Source organism: Physeter macrocephalus, chromosome 20 (assembly GCF_002837175.3).
Source record: "Physeter macrocephalus isolate SW-GA chromosome 20, ASM283717v5, whole genome shotgun sequence".
Classification (NCBI taxonomy): domain Eukaryota; kingdom Metazoa; phylum Chordata; class Mammalia; order Artiodactyla; family Physeteridae; genus Physeter; species Physeter macrocephalus.
Genome location: NC_041233.1, coordinates 105,729,192 through 105,750,597, shown reverse-complemented (window position 1 = coordinate 105,750,597; position 21,406 = coordinate 105,729,192). Strand labels below are relative to the sequence as shown.

Genomic DNA, 21,406 nt, shown 5'->3' with positions numbered 1-21,406 from the left:
ATACCTCCTCATCACTTATGTGTGATTCTCAGACCTTGAGGGTTGGTGGATTGGGCATAAACTTCAGTTTAAGTAGACAACTTTGTGGGGGGACACATGGAAGCTTTCACATTTTCCTTGGCTCCATGGAGCCCTGTTAAGGCATAGAACTAGGAGGAACACATGAGAGATGAAAGGCAGTACCGGTGTGGGGAACTTTCGTCATCTTCCCTACATGAGAAACATGTGACACAAACAAACAAGTATATTGGTCAGTTCCTGGTCAGCGATTCTGTTTATCCCATTCTTCCTTGTCTGAATTCCTCCCTCTCCATCTCCACCCATAGAAATTCAACCAGTGTTCCTGTCCCAAATCAAATGGAACTTTCCCCATAAAATAACTCCCTGATTCGTAAAATAAAATTAATATAATAATTCCCTGATTCATGCTTCCCATGCGTCTTTTCATCTTTTCAGTTTTAGCACTTAATGGGTACTTCTTTTGCAGCCTTTAGGTTATTCTAAAAATATCTTTTCTTACCTACTGGAATCTAAATTTCTGAGGACAGAGAATGTATCTCAGAGATCCTTACACCTAAAATGTGTAGTGACCCCTGAAATGTGTACTTCCCGAACTTATAGCTAGTCCATTTCAATAGATGGATATTAAATGAATGGAAGAATGAATCAAACATTCTGAACGGAAGGAAAATGTCAGAGTTGCTTTGCTACAGCAGGATGCCTCTCTCCTTCTCCTTTGATCGAAACTATATGTTCTTTCATTTCAGACTTTTCAGAAAATGATCCTATCATTTTCCAGCCCAAATGACAAGAAAACTGTGAGGGGTACAAAGTAGGGAATTTTGTTGAGGGCATATGCAACTCCATGAGATAGTTTCAAAGATCAAGGTACAATTTTTTTCCCCTTTCAGGTAAGGAAAACTGTGTGTGAGTGGAATTAGAAAGAGGAAAAAGACCAAGTGAAGTTCAGTCACTCATCATGAGTGGTATTAGAACCATTGAGAAAATTATCGAGAAAATGACTTTCCTTCAAAAAGGTAAACCCTGTCAACAGCAGGAGGTAAAAACCCCAGTCAACAGCACTGAGTTAAAGGTAAGAAGATTTCAAGCAACTTAAATACAAAGAAACTTTTTAAGACATTAGTGACTCTTTTCCACATTTCCATTAAGTTTCTATCCATAAAGAAAATATTCCCCTGTATTCCACAGCAATATATCTTATTTTTTTAATATGCAGCAATGCCAGCCAACTAGAAGCTGAGGTGGAGACACTGAACAGCTACCTTGGCACTTGGTTCTTAATATATGTTCAAAGGGTTAAATTTTTTGGCAAAGCCAATAGGATGACAGCCAGATAAAACATTCACAGTCCTCAGGGTGGAAAATAATGTTGCCAGGCCAGCCAAAATATAATTTCTCCTATGTCTTTTCTCTCCAGGAAGTATTTCTGAAAAACTCCTTTCCAGCACAATAGTCATTGAATCCAATTATATATTTTTAGACATCACTAACCATTCTTTTTTTATTTCTTCCATTTCAAGAAAATTCTCCACATCTGGAAAGAACAGCAATGAAGAACAGGAACTGGTGCATTCATGCTCGGCTCCTACCAGGCATGTTTCGTTTAATTTCCTCCATTTTTATGACACTTTCCTATGCTGCTACTCCAGACGTTCAATGAAACACCTCACTGCCGAGAAACTGTAGGGGAAGGAAAATCTAAAGAAAGTCTGACTGAAGGTCTGAGCGTGAGCTCACCACAACCATCAGCAGAGGCAACAGGAGCGTATGTTCAGGCTTCTCAGAACCACTTCTCTGGGGTCTCATCTTGGTCTCTGTGTATAAACTCTACTGCCTTTTGCACCTCTGATCCATTGCCAGACAAACTGGTGTGCTGTCCTACCTGTGCTTGTCTTCTGTAGCCTTCCTCCATAATGTCAACAAGAACACAAAGGGCCCTATCATTGATTCAGTTTTTCATACTTCACCCATAAAGTCTGCAATCAGTTTTTCCCCTGGGCAGGTGAGAAGTCATTTCCTTCTATCTTTTCGTTTATTAAGAAGCAAGAACTAGCTATGAATACTATCTAGAGCGTGGTCTGGTGGAGATAGGGAGGAATGAGATATGAGATACAGGTCAAAAACTGAGCCATGACCTCAGCTTTAAGCATGATGGAGAAGAAAGGCAAGGTTGGTGCCTAGAGAAGCCATCTGTTTAGAAAAAGATGTGAGGTAGATAAAGAATACTTAGCACCTCGTCTCTGCGTGTTCATTATCTAAGAAAAAAAAATTGGCTTTTGCTTATTTACAATATGAGAATGAGTTTCAAATCCTTGGCTAATAGGTGGAGGCAAGGTGAGGAGAGTCCATGAGGGTGCTAGGTGTCCACAATATGTGAGACAGAAAAGCACAAAATGGGGAGTGTTGACCTTAAACAAACAGACTGCCAGTTATTTCTCCAGCAAAAAATGGGTTTATTCAGGATCAGCAAAGAATTGCAGCAGTGAGCCACTCACAAGTCTCCCCGCAGCAAGGAGGGGAGAACTCTTTTAAAGAGGAGAAGAAGAAGTTGGGAGGGCTGTACTAAACAAAGAGTCCATTGGAGGAATTGAGAGTGCCAAGTATAGTGGCTTTTCATTGGCTGAGTTGTGACAGTCTCTCATTGGCTGAGGTCTTGCCAGACAGGAAGAGGAAATCTTTCTTCTTCCTGTCGGGATCTGCAATCCTTTTAGGGTGGAGAGCTCCCCCTCTGGCTTCCTGACTCTGTTTTAATTAAGATGTCTTTTTATTAATTTTTATAGGTGGTTGTGGACTCTAAAGCCAAATTGTGACAATTCTGTAAACTTTTCAGGGGGCAACTCTTGGCCTATTTTAAATATCCTAAATTAACTTTTTCCTTCACTACTCTTTCTCCCTTACACAACCACACTGCAGTTAAAAAGAGAAAAATTTCCCTCTCATATCTCTATTGGGATAGGTGATAAATAATTCTTTTGATTGGTTTTTAAAAATTTTTTCATATTCATCAAATATTTGTTACCTTGTATTCAATCAGTACAGTCCTATGCTAGACACTGAGATCAGAATGGTTCTATTTTTTAATTTAATTTTATTTTTTACAAGGGAACAAATCCATACTTTTATTTATTTTTCAGTAAGTTTAAATCTTTGAAGGGTACAGCATCACACGAATTCTGTGTCCAATGGCCTTAGTAGGAAGGTTGCTTCAGAATTTGGCATGAACCATGCCACTGTTTCCATGAGCACGAGTTATCTTTCCCCAGATTACTCTGGTTTTGTTAGGTTTTCCACCAGGAGTTACTCTGTTGTTCTTTGCTTTGTACACATAAGCACATCTCTTGCCTAGATAGAATTCAGTTTCATCTCAAGCATATACACCTTCAGTTTTCAGGAGAGCTGTGTGCTCCCTCTGGATCCGTAGACACTGCTTATAGCCAGCAAGAATGGCCTTGGACCACAGCCTTCCAGACATATTTGTTGTTTTAGAAGTCCTCCTCCCAGCAGGCCTCCACAGGGTCCAAGATGGTTGAAAAAGAAAAGTATTTTTTTAATTTAAATTTTATTATGGAAATAACATTTAACATGAGATCTACCTCTTAAATTTTTTTTAATGTGCAATATGTTGACTGTAGGTACAATATTGTACAGCACCTATTTAGAGATTATTCATAGATACCTCATACAAATGGAATCATGCCATACCTGCCTTCTGTAACTGGCTTATTTCACTTAGTTTGTCCTTAAGCTTCATTCATATGGTCATGCATTGCAGAATTCCTGTCTTTTTTAAGGCTAAATAATATTCCATTAGATGTATATTCCATAGTTTCTTTACACAGTCATCTGTTAATGGTCTTTTAATTGTTTCCACAACTTGGAAATACTGTGAATAGTGCTGCAATGAACATAGGGGTACTAAAACTTTTTGGATCCTGATTTCAATTCCTTTGGATAAATTCTAGAAGTGGATTGCTGGATCTCAAGGTAATTCTACTTTTATTTTTATTTGTTTTTCTAAAAATAAAAATTGTATATATTTAAGGTGCACGGTGTTTTGAGATATATACATATATATATAGTGAAATGTTTACTACATTCAAGTTAATTAACATATCCACCTCCTCACACAGTTAACATGTTGTTGTTGTAAGAGCACCTGAAATCCACTCTCTGAGCAAACTTCCAGTACACAGTCCAGTACCATTCACTATAGTTACAATGCTGTAATTAGATCTCCAGATCTTATCCATTCTACATAACAGAAACATCATACTCTTTGACCAACATCTCCCCATTTCCTCCACTTCCCAGCCCCTGGTAAACACTGTTCTACTCTGTTTCTATGTATTCAACTTTTTTAAGATTTCACATATAAATGAGATCAGGCAGTATTTTTCTTTCTGATTCTGGCTTATTTCACTTAGCGTAATGTCTTCCATTTTCATGCATGTTGTCGCAAATGGCAGAATCTCCTTCTTTTTTTAAAGCTGAGTAATATTTCATTGTATGTACATACAAACATTTCTTTACTCAATCATTCATCAGTGGACACTTAGGTTGTTTTTGTATTTCAACTATTGTGAATAATGCTGCAACGAATATGGGAGCACAGATATCTTTTTGAGGTACTTATTTAATATTCTTTGGGTATATACCCAGAACAGAGATTTCTGGATCATAAGGTAGTTCTATTTTTAATTTTTTGAGGAACCTCCATACTGTTTGCCATAAATGGTATACCAATTTACAATCCCATCAAAAGTATATAAGGGTCCCCCTTTCTCCACATCCTCCCTAACACTTGTTACCTTTTTTGTCTTTTTGATAATGGTTATTTAACTGATGTGAGGTGAGATCTCATTATGATCTTGATTTCCATTTCTCTGATGATTAGTGATGTTGAGCACCTTTTCATATATCTAATGGTAATTTGTATATCTTTGGAAAAATGTCTATTCAGCTCTTTTGCCCATTTTTTATTTGAGTTTGTTTTGCTATTGAGTTTTATGAGTTTCTTATATATTTTGGATATCAGATATATGGTTTTCAGTTATATGGTTTATCAGATTTATGGTTTTCAAATATTTTCTCCCATTCCATGGGTTGCCTTTTCATTTTGTTTATGGTTTCCTTTCCTGTGCAGAAATTTTTATTTATTGTTATTTTTATTTATTTATTTATTTTTTTCTGCGGTACGCGGGCCTCTCACTGTTGTGGCCTCTCCCGTTGCGGAGCACAGGCTCCGGACGCGCAGGCTCAGCGGCCACGGCTCACGGGCCCAGCCGCTCCGCGGCATGTGGGATCCTCCCGGACCGGGGCACGAACCCGCGCCCCCTGCATCGGCAGGCGGACTCTCAACCACTGCACCATCAGGGAAGGCCAGAAATTTTCAGTTTATTTATTTATGCTTTCGTTGCCTAAGCTTGTGGTGTCGTATTCAAAAAATCATTGCCAAGGTCAATGTCAGGGAGGTTTTTCCCCTGTGTTTTCTCTTAGGAGTTTTATGGTTTCAGGTCTTATGTTTAAGTTTTTAATCCATTTTAGTTGATTTTTATGTTTAGTGTAAGATAGGGGGTCTATAGATCCCTGATTTAAAACAAAATCCTTCCTTTCCTTTCTGTGCACCTTTTTTTCCTTTACTTCCTCATTTCCTCCATTCCTTTCTTCCTAACTTGGTCAACAAACTACTAGGTGAAGATGTGAAAAAACTGTCATCCATACAGTGTTACGGGCACTGCCTAAGGGAGGCTTTCAGAATCTGAGTGAGGTACCAGCGTGTCTGGGGGCTTGGGTGCACTGGTGGCAGCCTGGCCTGGTTATTCGAGGATGAGAGAGTTGAGGAAGATGTCTGAAGGCGGAGGTGAGTAGTGGCATCTAATGTGAAAGACTGAAGATTGAGTAGGGTGAGAATGGCATGCATGAGGAGGAGTGAAGTGGTAGCTGCTAGTGTAGGGTATTCAGAAACCAAGCAGCTTGAGAAGTTTGTCACACCAGTGGCGGAGAGATGGGGAGGGTGGAGAGGAGGGTGATGGTGGCTTTGATATGAGTGGAGTACCTATGAAGGTAAATAATCAAATAGTTATTTATATTGAGAAAAATTGAGTCCGATTTATTGCTGCTAGATAAGGGAGTCACAAATATGGAAAAAAAAGAAAGCTAGAATGATCCCTGTAATGTTAGATTAGATATGGAAATATTAATGTGAATTTATAGTTTTCAATAGATCGATAGATGACAAATAGAAAAAAGGAAGGAAGGGAGGGAGGGAGGGAGGAAGGGAGGAAGATGTGGGGATAGATAATATAATTGTATATAACATAGTTCATATATATCCTAGCTCTGTCCTTAGAGAGCCTGGGAGCAGAGATACTCCAGTAGCAATGAGCATATCTTTCACTCAGATCTTGCTTTATAAATACCATTCTCCACTAAAAGGAACCAGAGCTCCTTGGAGAAATTTCTGATTCCTGGACTGGGGAAGGGAAGAAACGGATGAGCCAGGAACATTTTGATGTACCAGAAAATAAAGAAATGTTCCCCATATGATAGAACCATGTCAAAAGGATACACAAACCAGCCTGAGATCCGCACTGGTCAAATCTGGGACAATTTGAGCATTAAAATAAGTAATAATAGCAACATATTATAATCAGTTGAATAAAACAGAAATCCACCAGTACATACAGATATGAATGGATGAATAAATGAATGAATGAATAAATGAATGAATGACTAAATGAGCAGAGGTGAAAGATTTCGTAACAGTGGAATGCCAACTAATAAATAGAGGAGAAAACTACAGAATAAGAAAATCATCTGGCAGTTATCACAGTATTAAGTAACTCAGCCAAAAACATCAATGCATGTAAAACATTTTGGTGAGAGTTAAATGATGCACAAAATATTTCTATAAATTCAAAGAACTTCTGCGCAAAATGCTTATCAATTATAAAGGTAAAAGAGAGAATCTTTACAACTGGGGAAACCTGGAAGAAACTATTTAATCACGTGCTAATGTTTAATATCCCCAGTAATGGCACACATTGAATTTGCTTATCAGTTGATAGAATGCAGTGAGAATAATTTGGTATTACTTTTCTGATACTCCTGCCAAAAATACTTAAGTTGAATCTAGTCATGAAGAAAAATCAGACAAACCCAAATTGAGGGACATACTATAAAATACCTGACCTACAATTTTTAAAAGTGTCAAATCAGGTAAGTCAAGTAAAGACGGAAGAATAGATCCAATGTGAACAGGACTTAACAGATGTGCCAACTAAATAGAACTGGATTCTTTTCTAGAAAGGAAATTATTGGAAAATGGTGAAACTTGAATAAACTCTGTAGATTAGATGGTAATAATGTACCCATGTTAAATTCCTGATTTTGATGGTAATAGCGCAGTTATGTGGAACAATGGCCTTGTTTGTTGGATATTCATACTTATATATTTGGGAGGTGATGGGGCATCAGGTTGGCAACTTAAAATGATTTAGGAAAAAGAAAAAATACTCCTAGTATTATTCTTTTAGCTTTTCATAAGTTTAAAATTACTTTAAAATAAAATTTTAAACACACACATGCTACTCACACACAGTAGCACAGATAAAACTGGGGAAATCTGCACAAGATCTGTGGATTCTATCAATGTTATATCCTGGCTGTGATATTGTACTACAATTTTGAAAAATGTTTCCATTGAGGAAAATTGGTTAAAAGGTAAGAAGAAATTTCTGTATCGTTTTTTACAACTCCATGTGAATCTACTATTACCTCTGAAAAATTTAATTATAAAAAAAGTTTTAAAATGTTAGATTAAGGGAAGTAATGTTTACTGAGCATAACCTCTCATTGAATCTTTTTTTAACATTTTTTACTGAAGTGTAGTTATTTACAATATTATATTAGTTTCAGGTGTACAACATAATGATTCAATATTTTTATAGATTATACTCCATTTAAAGGTATTATAAAATATTGACTATAGTCCCTGTGCTATACATTACATCCTTGTATCTTATTTATTTTTTAAGACTTTTTTTTTTTTTTTTTGGTACGCAGGCCTCTCACTGCTGTGGCCTCTCCCGTTGCGGAGCACAGGCTCCGGACGCGCAGGCCCAGCGGCCATGGCTCACGGGCCCAGCCGCTCCGCGGCACGTGGGATCCTCCCGGACCGGGGCAGGAACCCGCGTCCCCTGCACCGGCAGGCGGACTCTCAACCACTGCGCCACCAGGGAAGCCCTAAGACTTTTTAAATTATTATCTTTTAAAAATTTTTATTGGAGTGTAGTTGATTTACAATGTTGTGTTAGTTTCTTCTGTACAGCAAAGCAAATCAGTTTACATATACATATATCTACTCTTTTTTAGATTCTTTTCCCATATAGGTCATTACAGAGTATTGAGTAGGTCCTTATTAGTTATCTGTTTTATATATAGTCATTGAATCTTTATAATGGCCTATGACAGTGGTATTACGCTTATTACACAGATTAAGGAAACAAAGTGAGAGAGTTTAAGTAAAGTTCAAAATTTGACTGTTTGTAAATAGAAGAAATGGGATTGGATTAGAATTTTGTCTGGTTTTACAGCTAGAAGAAAATATTACTAGAAAAAAATCCAGAAGAAAGATTCTAAATATACCATATCACTGTTACTGATGGAAACTTATTAATAAATGCATGCTTTTGTCAAATATAGGGCTAAAATTGAAAAATTAAGTAATACCCACTAAATTCTATGGTCAGGCCATGGGGTAAATAATTTTGATTTATATAATTCCACAAAACTCAAAGTTCAATATAAATCTACAAATAATATTTTCACAATTCAACTACAAAGAGAATCCTAACATCCTAAATGGAACCCAAAGTGCATGAGAAATGTCTGGTATTTTCATGGCAGACGTTACAACTTATAAACCAAATAGGTAACAGTAAATATGAAAGCACTTAAGAGGAGTATCTGAGTATAGGAATTAAAGTGAGAAATAGGAGTAAAAGTACTGATTATCTAAGTAGGAGATTCTATTCTTTAAAATTAGCACATGTTTAGTGCTGGATCTTATAGAATATGCTTGTGAGGGAAGATAGATTGTTTTTAGAAGATGGAGCATCACAAGGCAGATGAAGTTATTGCTGGTTATTTGTTCTCTGATGAAAACACTTTCAACACTGGAACTCCAGATGCAGCCCTTAGAAACATGACTTTTTGATAGAAACATTGTAGAAGAGGAATGGCTGTAAAATGGGGAAATACTCCATGTCCATATGTGGAAGCAAATTGGGAGAAAAATTACTACTTAGCAGTAATAAATACTATTAAAAATATTAATTCGAGAGATTAGATCTTTTTCTGGTCACAGTGAACATATTTCTGACTCTCTCTCTGGCCCAAATGATGAAAAAAATAGATTGTGACATCTGAATCCATCCAGGAAAGTTCAAGAATGTAACTAACTTCCTCCTCAAACCTAACATAGAGCTTAGAATATTATTCACTGAAAGTATGCTTCAGAGATGAGGAATCATAATCATAACAGCAGCTGTTAGGTGGGCTTTCCTACATTTTCTAAAGTTACCAACTAGCAAAACTGATCTAGCTGAAAATCTAAAGACAGTTTGGATATATATATACAAATATTTTTTAAAGTTTTTATGTATTTTGTAGGCTACAACTCAAGGATTTTAAAAAATTGTATCTTCTGGGCATTATATTTCAAATGTCCATATTTATCCACCAGGTGTGTGGAGATAGCCGAGCTAAGTCCTCATGTTAACCTCTTACTTCCTATGAGCATGATTAACGGGGAGATTTAAACCAAAGCCCCTTTTCTACTCTTTTAAAACACAAAAAGTGCTTAACAAAGCTAAGTGTCTATGAGAATTACTATCTAGTGCATTTAAATGAATAATATATAATTTAGGTCAGAATTTTTTTTTACAAAGTTAAGTGTATTAAATACATTTTCCTCTAATCTTCAGTTATTATTCATGCTGATTTTTTCCTCATTCTTGAGTAAAATTAGCTCATCACAAGTCTTTATTGGGTCATCCTGATTTTATGGTACTTGTCACTGGATCCTCATCTGGGAATTAAAATACCTTATTCAAGTATCAAAAATTTTATAGCCTTTTCCTCTATCTTCTGTAGACTTCCACTTCCCCTATTATCCCTGTATTAAGAGAGACATAAATAATTTCCTCTTAGAAACTATGAGGCAAAGTCGTAACTTACTTTTTAAGTTCCAAGCTTTCCTCTGCTTCTCCACTTCCTTATGTTCCAGCAAAAATCATGTAGCTGAGCAATATAATGGTCTGGGAAACATGATGATAGTCTTTAAAATTTTTCATATAAATGTTATTTACATGCATACTTTAAATTTTTTCTCTGGGTGCCCTTCCCAATCAGATACTTCACAAATTGTTTTCACCTCCTCCCACTACTCAAGTCTAAAAAATTTCTCAGATAACTTGGAGTGTGTTAAGCAACCATATAAATCTTTTTAAACGTTTTTTGAAAGAAAGAGGGAAAGTAAGATACTTAAAAGAAAAAAAACTTAGAGATGCTGCGCAGTATGGGCATTATTATGCAAATATTTGGAAAACAATTTTCAGACTGGGAAACACTGATGAGCTTTTTCTCCCCTCACATCTATATTCAGGGAGAATTCTGAAATGCTAAGATTACACAGTCTGGTCACCGACCAATGCCTTCTTTCAGCCCTGCTGTCGGAGAGTACCAGATCTTTAGGCAACAATGAAAAATGTCTAAGGTTATACATTTTATCTTTCCCTTTGCTTTTGAAGCCCCTTTCCTTATGGAGAATTTAGAAAAGTCAGGTTAGGTTTCAAGTACTATGAAGCTAGGATCTAGATTCTTCCATTCTTTTTAGGCCTTGAGGAAAAGGACAAGTACAATTCTTTTTTTTTTCATATATCCACTCTTATTGTAGTTTCTTTTCCCATATAGACCATTGCAGAGTATTGAGTAGAGTTCCCTGTGCTATACAGTAGGTTCTTATTAGTTATCTATTTTATTTATAGTAATGTGTATATGATGATCCCAATCTCCCAATTTATCCCTCCCCCAATCATACCCTGGTAACCATAAATTTTTTTTCTGCATCTGTGACTCTAGTTCTGTTTTGTAAATAAGTTCATTTGTACCCTTTTTTCAGATTCCACATGTAAGCGATATCATATGATATTTCTCTTTCTGTGTCTGACTTACTTCACTCAGTATGACAATCTCTAGGTCCATCCATGTTGCAAATAATGTTAATTTGTTCTTTTTTATGGCTGAGTAATGTTCCATTGTATATATGTACCACATCCTCTTTATCCATTCCTCTATTGATGGACATTTAGGTTGCTTCCATGTCCTGGCTATTGTAAATAGTGCTACAATGAACATAGGGTTGCATGTATCTTTTTGAATTATGGTTTTCTCTAGGTATATGCCTAGGAGTGGGATTGCTGGGTCGTATGGTAGTTCTGTTTTTAGTTTTTTAAGGAACCTCCATACTGTTCTCCATAGTGGCTGTACCAATTTACATTCCCACCAACAGTGTAGAAGGGTTCCCTTTTCTCCACACCCTCTCCAGCATTTATTGTTTGTAGATTTTTTGATGATGGCCATTCTGACTGGTGTGAGGTGATACCTCACTGCAGTTTTGATTTGCATTTCTCTAAGAATTAGCAATGTTGAGCATCTTTTCATGTGCTTTTTGGCCATCTGTACGTCTTCTTTGGAGAAATGCCTATTTCGATCTTCCACCCATTTTTTTGATTGGGTTGTGGGTTTTTTTTTTTTTGATATTGAGCTACATGAGATATTTGTGTGTTTTAGAGATTAATCCCTTGTCAGTTACTTCATTTGCACATATTTTCTCCCATCTTAAGGTTTCTGCAGCTGGCAGGTTGAACTAACAATTGGTGAAGAGATAGGATTTGGGTCAGATGCCCAGCCAGGGACAAATAGTTGTATTTGTTGAGGGCATACCCTCTGTCCTATCCTTTGGAAACATAAGAGTCATCACAGGTAAGTGGATGCGAATCTAAGTCCAGTAGAGGCAAAGACACAACATCTGGTGAAGCTAGCAAGATGTGACTCCCAAATCTGGAAAATGAGGGACGATTTTCCATATTGAGTGTCATTTGTTGTTTTGAGAACAGCAATTCTCTTGACTAGTAAAAATCTTTAGCGAGGGAAATGCTGAAATGTGATCTTATTTCCTTAGGATTTTAGATTGAGATGCCAGGAAGACAAGAAGTAAATGTTTTTCTGAAGGTTGTGTCACCCAGAGAGAAATGAATAAATAACTGTCACAGGACACTGATTCTGGGCTCATTAACAGAAAGAAACAAATTAACATTTCCTCACATGAGATAAGGCTTCTTTTCTATTGATAAAGAATATGTTGGGGAATTTTAATTATCTATTGCCTAAGATAATTCAGAAACTTTTAGAAAAACAAAACACCGGTGGACATGAAAAGCAAAAATATTTTGCATCCTATAAATTTCTATTTCAATTCTTGTTAATATTTATGCATATATTTTTACACACATAATTTGTTGAAACATATACTCATTTTGACTTCTGCAATTTATAGAATATTTCTATTTCCATGTAACAATATAATTCTAGAGCCTTTTAATATATTATTTATTATAATATTATTCATGTAGTCTGATTCTCAAAAGTGTTTTTGCACCTAACCAGATTGCACTGAAGTAGGAATGAGCCAGTACACACTGCCATAAGTTGAGATAGCATTGTGTATTACTGACATTTATTTTTGAAGTCTTAACTGCAATATGTAATGGTAACAAAATTGCTTTTATTTGTGTTTCTATGTATTTTTTTAATATGGTTTGTGATTTCTATTATTATGGGTAAGCTTTTTTTTAATTATAATAAGCACTTATTTAGCAGGCTGTGGCTGGCAACTTTATATATTTGTGTGTGGGGGTGTTTGTATTTGAGATCAAAATTTTATCAGTTATAGTGTCATATATTTTGTCATTTACACGTGTCATTACTCTAATTTACAACAATTATTTCCATTTTTATATCCTTAAACATTCATTGGCTGTGTTTCTTTTGATAATACTTTACATTTCCGTAATAATACTGCATTTATTTTCCTGTTCACACAGGCCTTTATTAAAACAGAACTGCCTGCAGCTCCATAGTGACACAAGAAAGTAGTCTATATGGCAAAAATAAACTGAAGTAACAGATTTTCCCACTATATTTGCAAAAAATCCTGAACTCTCTAGCCTTAATTTACCATTTTCTAGGGAGTATTTTGCCAGCTGAAATGAGTTAAAGTAAGTTTTTTTAACCAAAATTTTATAAATAGATATCTTTAACAACTTACACTTTTTCATTTGTACCTATACATCGTAATCCTTTTATTTTTGCTTCCATGGTAATATGTCTTCAAAATTTATATGAAAATATATTATTTTAATAATTCTTGATAATTTCAACCTCATAAACATTTAAATGCACAAATTTTCAAGTCTGAGAATGTATAATTCTTTGATCATTTATCTTAGTACCTAAGATTCCAAGTATGTACTAAATCTATACAGTGATAATATACTCACCTAACTGGGACCACTATTTCACTGAGAACTATCCATTAGAACAACCTAGTCATTCCCTTCCTTCCTTTCCTTTCCTCTCCTCTCCCCTTCTTTCTTCCTTCCTTCCTTCCTTCCTCCTTGCTTCCCTTCTTTCTTTCTTTTTGTTTGTTTGTTTCTTTCTTTTCTTCCTTCCTTCCTTCTCTTTCTTTCTTTCCTCTCTTTCTTTATCTGTCTGTCTCTGTCTCCATCTCTCTAGATAGTCCTGGGGTAAATTTAAATTTTTACCATCTAGATCGTTCTTTTAAAAAGTTTTTCCCTATGCATTCAGCTGCTTAAGGTTCCATAGATGTTAATTAAAATGCAGATATCCAGGCCCCAACAAACTTATTGAATTAGTTTCTGTGGTGGAGCCTTGGGTAGAATTTCTAACAAGTTCCCCAGGTGATACTTATATATACTAAAAATGAAAACCAAGGTTGTAGAAGTTTTCTTTTTCTATTCTAATATCAGTAAGGCCAAATATAGTGAGTTGTTACTATATAGTTACCCAGCTATACTCACATCATAGCAGTGACCAACATGAGAAATGATTTTATTTATTTGTTTGTTTATGTATCTATTTTCTATCTCCTGCCTTTCAGATAAGTGCTGCATGAAAGATGTGTGATCTCTTTCATTTCACCCCTGTATCCAGTGCTTAGAACATGGCCAGGTACATAATTACAATTGTTAAATGAATATGTGTACTGATTGCTCTTAGGCTTTGGGCACTTCTGTATAAGTATGCTATTCTTCAATAAAATTTATTAAAAATTGTAAATTAAGGAAACTTACATAACATATGCCTAGTAAATGTTTCCTTGTATATTACTGTGGGTGAAGGAACTAATTTCTTTATTTCAAATCTCTGGACAGGATATCTCACAATTTCCAGGTTATTGATGTGAAAAAATAACTTATATCTCATCCTTAAATATTAATTGTTTTTTAATGTTCTTTAATTTGGGTAGTACCTCTTACCATCACTTCATTTGCTGGTCCTATCACTAGAATATGCTGAGCTCACCCCTGCTTCAGGGCCTTTGAACTTGCTCTTTTTTGTGCCTGGAATGATCTTCTCTCAAGTTTGTACATGGTTCTCTGCTTCTCGTTATTTGGTTCTCTTACTAAAATATCCTCACAGGGGCCTTTCCTGACCACCCTGACAAAGGTAACTACCTTCTTAGAAACCACTAGTTATGTTTTTTCCACAAACTTCAGCTCCTAGAGCATTGTAAACAATTGCAAAACATAATTTGGTCCTTATTTTTCTTAACAGAGGATTTTTCTGCACTTTCTCCTATCTTTAACTTAACTATTATGAACTTTTATGAATATTTTTCCTTTGATGATTAAAGTTAGTGCAGATCCTTTATGCTACTTTAGGGGGCACAGTTTTAGCCTTTGGAACTGAAACAGGAGTAAAGAACACATAGGATATAGGCACCATCAAATGGGCACATGTACTATGTCCCAACATTGTCCTAGGTGCCAGGAATGTAACAGTAAAGAGTGAATAGGTAGATTTAGGGGAAGCATGAACTTAAGGACCAGGACAACCTTCATAAGACAGGGTATTGCAAATCAAATAAGGGAAAACATAAAGATATGCTTCTGAGGAGTAATAACAGACAAAAGTTGCAAGGAAAGTGAGAGACACAGGGAGGTTACAAAGTAGGTCCATATGAATTCTTGAGGATAGCCTTATATTGTACTGTGGTAGGGTTTCTTTCGAAATTATGTGCAAAATCTTGCTGCCATTGTCATAGCACTTGAACCCAACATCCGATATATTTCCAGTGTTATTCCCTTCCTGTTACTGCCAGTGTGAGTTCTGGTCCTCTTGGCATGGTAGTGATAAAAGGATGCCATAAGGTATAGAGGGATTTGTAGATGGATCATGATTTCTCAGGTTTTCTCTCCAGAACAATGCAATTTCCTAAACACTGCAGCTAGTTGTGTTACAGCAAGATTTAAGTATTGCTCAGATGACAGATTTGTGTTACATTCTCAGGTGAGATGCTGAGTGTGATGTGGTTAGGCTGAAAGGGATTAATGCAAAATAGGATACGGATTCATTATAGAGTTGAGAGAAATTTGAGATGGAATGTAGTTGGTGATTTGTGTGCAATTTCTGTTAGATGGATGAAGTAAAAATGATGGCAAGGGAGCCAGACTTGCCCCTTGGTATTAGAGTGTTCCCTGGGAGCTTGTCATCAAGCAGAGGATGGTTTTTATTCTAATTTTACCTGTGTGAAGTGGTCAGGACAAATTATTCAGTTCTTGACCAGGTGATCATATTTATAAGCTTTGTCTCCACATGATCCAGTCTCTGCAAAAATCATGTTAAAAGGAAACACAAATCTCACTCCAGAAACTTGGAGGCATCATTTTTGCTTTTCACCTTCTTAACAAGTCCAGCCAGGCATTCTACTCTACCCATGACACAGGAAATTTACCATAAATGCTTTCAAACATAATTTCCTCTTTCAATATTACGCATTTATGAAAACTACACATACACAAAGCACAAGTAACAATTTCCTGTTCCTCTTGCCATTCCGCTCCTCTATTTCACTAGCTCCTCCCTACCTCTTAACCCTCATTCAACACACTCTCATGCACCATGTCCACCACATCTCACTATTACCAAACCCTCTACTCTTCCTTTACTCTAGGTACAGCTACTGAGAAAGCACAGTCTCACAGACAGCTTGCTGTTTGGACTTGAGGCTACAGGGAAGAGGTCAGTAGATTGCCTTTTAAACAAGAATCTTTGGAATTCAGGTGAGAAGGGCTGCAAATACAGGCATATTGATAATTTGGGGTTTTTTTCTATTGCACTGCTGTTATGGGAATAACATTGTGCAGATAGCTTTGGCAATTTGAGGATGAAGCCATAAGATGGGGGAAATAGAGTGTTCTTGGTATATATGGAAAGAGTGTGCTATCATAAAAATTTTGCAATGAGCAGTAGAGTAGCCTAGTTGATTTAGTTGAATTGTTCATTGGGTATATAGCACCAATTCACGAGTTCACTTAAAATGCTTAGTCTTCATCTTACAAGGAGAGGTAAAAACATGATACATGAAATTTAGTTTGAAAAAGGACTGAAGGGAACATCCTAAAGCTAGGAGAGTTAGAGTTAGATATTCTATGGTTAAAAAGCCATAACTCCAGAGTATTTCTGAAGGTATGGTATGAAGAAGGTCATCTTCCAAACAACGTTTACATTCATAGGAAGAATCTCATGGTCCTGGGATGGAAACTGATCCATGATGAAATTTGAGGATAAAGATGATGGGGGGATGGAGGTGCAGAGGTAGAGGAAAGAACTAAGCATGGGACAAAAATGGCTTCTGGATTCCTAATTCTGTCCTAATAGCAAGATATAATTTGACCATTAAAAAAAAAACTTAGAAAAAGCAATGTGGACAAATGCAATTTTATAGAACATAATTTCATTGAAAGCAATTTAGTTAAAAGCAAGTTGGTCAGCAGGTCATTTTGGCTGAAAGGATGATGGGGTTTAAATGAAAATTCCTGGACACTGCATTTTTTTAGTCTTAGTTATTTTTGGTACACCATGGGGCATTTTGCAGACCTTCATACATCATTACATATTCTTTTCCAGTTTATAGACATTTTTATGCTTTTTTGCTTTTTAATATTTAACATCATTTCAGTCATGTTTTTTTCATGTTTAACCAATTCTCCTTATTCTCTATCTTTTTGCTTTTACATTTCTAATTCATATTAAAATTATTCCTGCACAGTCTGTTTAAGATAAGATGTTAGAATAAAATAAATATCTAACATTTGGTAAATTGCCTAAATAATTGTAGGTTACAAAATAATGGTATGATCCCATTTCTGCTGAAAAGTAAGACACAAATATTTATATAATATATAATAAACATACTTTGTATTTTAGAAAAGAATCTGTACAGATAATGAAATGTTAATAGATATTTTGGATAGGTAAAATTCTAGGGTTTTTTGTGCTCCTTTTTGTATTTTTCTATTTTAAAATATTAAAAAATTGTATTTGCAAAATAAAAAAATTACATTTTTCTATTTCTAAAATAAAGCATACATTGTTGTTAAAATATGGAAAAATAGAAAAAAGCTAATAATGAATCATTAATTAAAAAAGAATTGAAGGGACTTCCCTGGTGGCACAGTGCTTAAGAATCCGCCTGCCAGTGCAGGGGACACAGGTTCGAGCCCTGGTCCGGGAAGATCCCACATGCCACGGATCAACTAAGCCCTTGCATCACAACTACTGAAGCCTGCGTGCCTAGAACCCGTGCTCCGCAACAATAGAAGCCAGCGCAATGAGAAGCCCGTGCACTGCAACAAAGAGTAGCCCCTGCTCGCCACAACTAGAGAAAGCCTGTGTGCAGCAACGAAGATCCAATGCAGCCAAAAATAAATAAATAAATTAATTAATTAATTTAAAAAAAGAAGATGTAGTACATATATACAGTGGAATATTACTCAGCCATAAAAAGGAATGAAATTGGGTCATTTGTAGAGACGTGGATGGACCTAGAGACTGTCATACAAAGTGAAGTAAGTTAGAAAGAGAAAAACAAATATTGTATATTAATGCACATATGTGGAATCTAGAAAAATGATACAGTTGAACTGGCTTGCAAGGCAGAAATAGAGACACAGATGTAGGGGACAAACGTATGGACACCAAGGGGGGAAAGCAGCGGTGGGTGGTGTGATGAATTGGGAGATTGGGATTGACATATATACACTAATATGGATAAAATGGATAACTAATAAGAACCTGCTGTATAAAAAAAATAAATAAAATTTAAAAAATAATTAATAATTTTTTTAAAAAAAGAACTGAAACTTGAAGGATGGGATTTTTCTACTTTAAAAATAACAATTTAAAGACAATTCTGCCTATTCTGCTTATCTGACTATGTTTCACTTTTTGTGCAAGCGAAAAAATTAAGCAGGCATTTTTTTTTAAACTAAGCCACTTCTGTTTGATGTTTCTCTATGAAAACTGAAAGAGTGGACATAGTTATCTAAGACTGGATTAGAAATACAAGTAAAAAATAGGGAAATAAGCAGATAATGCCTGAAAATTGGTATTGCAAAATTAGAGAAAGATTTTACTTAGAAAACTCTAACATATAGCAAAAATTTAAACTTTCCACAACATGAAACAAAATAGCCTAAATAAATCATGGTAAGTTAAAAATTAATGCTATATCATTTCTACTAACAAATAAAATATAAATATATATTATATAATACACACTGCATTTTAGAAAATGGTCTGTACAAATATTTAAAAGAATAATAGGTGGTTGCCCAATATTTAACAAAAGAATACTTGAGAAACCAGTTCCTATATATATTCATTTTTAACAGTTCTCATGCGTATTAATTTTTGAACAAACTGCTGAAGTTGCATAGCTGGGTTTCAGCTAACCTGCATTCGGCCAAATTGAAGCAATTTTTTTCCTACCAGCTACATCACTGATTGTATGACACATTAGGCAATGCTGGGATACTAGAAATCATAGCTAATCTAGAGAGCAAATCTTACAGAATCTGACAGAGGTAACTGATATGGGAAGAGACAGAGTACATGGCCATGAGAATTTACTAGGGGGACATATTGAAAAACACATAACTGAATTTAAAGGAATCTTCTGGATATGTTCTGTATGTTGAGGGAAGAGGTACATAATTTCTAGGCCCCTGAGTCTCTGGTCCTGCTAATGTAAGAATGTGTGGGTGGGGAGGACTTGGTAGGGGTTTTTTCCCCCCCTTTGGGAAAACGTAATGTCCAAGTATCTTTAGTACATACCGTTCACTCCTGTAAAAGGAGGCATGTATAAGGATACTCACACCAGGATGATGTAAAATACATACATACACACTACTATATATAAAATAGATAACTAATAAGGACCTACTGTATAGCACAGGGAACTCTGCTCAATACTCTGTAATGGCCTATATGGGAAAAGAATCTGAAAAAAAGAGTGAATATATGTATATGTATAACTGAATCACTTTGCTATACACCTGAAACTAACACAACATTGTAAATCAACTATACGCCAATAAAAATTTTTTTAAATAAAATAAAATATATACACAGATAGATGTAAATATTATAAATTTTCACCAGTAAATGAATGGCTAGATAATATCCCAAACTATATAAAAAGCTACTCTGTGGCAGTTCAATGGTAAAGACCTGAAAATATAAACATAGAAACATCTTTAAGACATATTATTATGAGAAAATAATTTTTCAGAAATATTTATATGATTCCATTTGTATTAAAACAACAAAACTGTTTGTCCTAAATGTTCTAACTTTTTATCCATTTATGAATGTATCTATGTAAATGCATAGAAAAACATTCTAAAGTTACAAAGTACACTGATTTTATTCCTTCTGGGAAGGGAAAAAAGATTGGTGGCAACAGTGGAGGGTTTGCATTTTTACCAAATATACTTCAGTATTGTTTGCATTGATTATAAATAAATATATTTCTGTATTACTAGCAGATGTAACAAGTCTAGAAGACTTGAGTAGCTCAAATCAAGAACTAAGTGGAAGAACATTTAATATTTTAAATCTTTTAAATACCTAAATCTAATTGAGTCTTTAAAGTGTTATCTCCTCTGAAAGATATAACCTCCCCACCCCTCCCAAACCCACCACAGGGAGGAAAGGAGAAGGAAAGGGTGAAGATAACAATTACTGAAGATCTACGACATGTTCAGGAATTTCTTATGCTTACAAGGATTTGCTTCTCATAAGAGGTAGAGCCAGGAATTATATCCCTAGAACTATTTGGGTTGAGGTAGGCTAAATATTACCATATTATTTCCATGTTTTAGACATGAATTGAAAAATAGAATTTTCATTGAGTCAGAAAAAGAATTCTCATAAGCATTTCCTTTGTATGACTTTTCCCTAGAAAGTGTTGAGTGATGACCATAGCTAATGAATTAGGACGTAATGGCTAGCTAGTTGAAGTTTTCTTTCAACGATGAATACATCTAAGTACCTCAGGTTGATGAATTCTTGTCCACATATGCAAGAGGGATTAGGCAATTATCCAATAAATCAGGGTGATAAACCTATTACAGAGTAAAAATGGGGGTGACGGTTATTTCTGTTTCTAAGATTGATGGCTTATATTAGTTAAATTTACTATCTTCTTAATTTTTCCTAGCACGGGAAAACCAAACAAATACTTTTCTTAATGGGTCAAGGTTTTTCCTATAGAAGGCCCTCGATGAGTAATGGTTGCAAAAAATTGAACTTGACATAGGGATGTTTTCAAAACACTTTGTATTCATCTAAAGTGCTATCATTTTGTCTACTTTATAACATTTGTTCCATGTACTACTGCATTTAATATACTCTTTAAAAGGTAAAAAATACGTTTTTACTGAATTAGTCAACAACTAATTTTTGAAAAAGAAGATGGCAGAGAGTAACCTATGGAGGAAGCTCTTGAATAGTTTGATTCAAACTTGAACAATGAATAGACAACTAAAAAGAAATTCACCCAGACATCTTCTACACAAGCTCTTCAGAAACTTCCTAGTTTGAGGGTGCCTGGGTGGCTTATGCATTGTTCACATTTTTCTCTATATCAGTATTATACAGCTTATCACGTACATCTCAGATCTAAAGTGAATGTTCATTTCTCCCAGCCTTTTCTTTTTTTTTTTTTTTTTTTTTT

At 35.3% G+C, this 21,406-nt stretch overlaps 1 long non-coding RNA gene and 1 pseudogene across 2 annotated transcripts in view; one reads left to right on the top strand and one right to left on the bottom strand.

Moving 5' to 3' along the window:
* Positions 1-3,160: 3,160 nt before the first annotated feature.
* LOC102992284 (60S ribosomal protein L35a-like) lies at positions 3,161-3,997 on the bottom strand (annotated as a pseudogene).
* A 1,697-nt stretch (positions 3,998-5,694) lies between these two features.
* LOC114484519 (uncharacterized) overlaps positions 5,695-21,406 on the top strand; it is a 24,801-nt gene continuing 9,089 nt past the window's right edge. The window contains exons 1-5 of one of the 2 annotated variants that reach the window (XR_003677559.2): positions 5,695-5,881; positions 11,928-12,066; positions 13,188-13,361; positions 14,264-14,334; positions 16,340-16,407. This is a non-coding gene — a long non-coding RNA (uncharacterized lncRNA). Of the gene's footprint in view, positions 5,882-11,927; positions 12,067-13,187; positions 13,362-14,263; positions 14,335-16,339; positions 16,683-21,406 lie in introns of those variants that run through there. The other variant, XR_003677558.2, reaches the window with a different exon arrangement.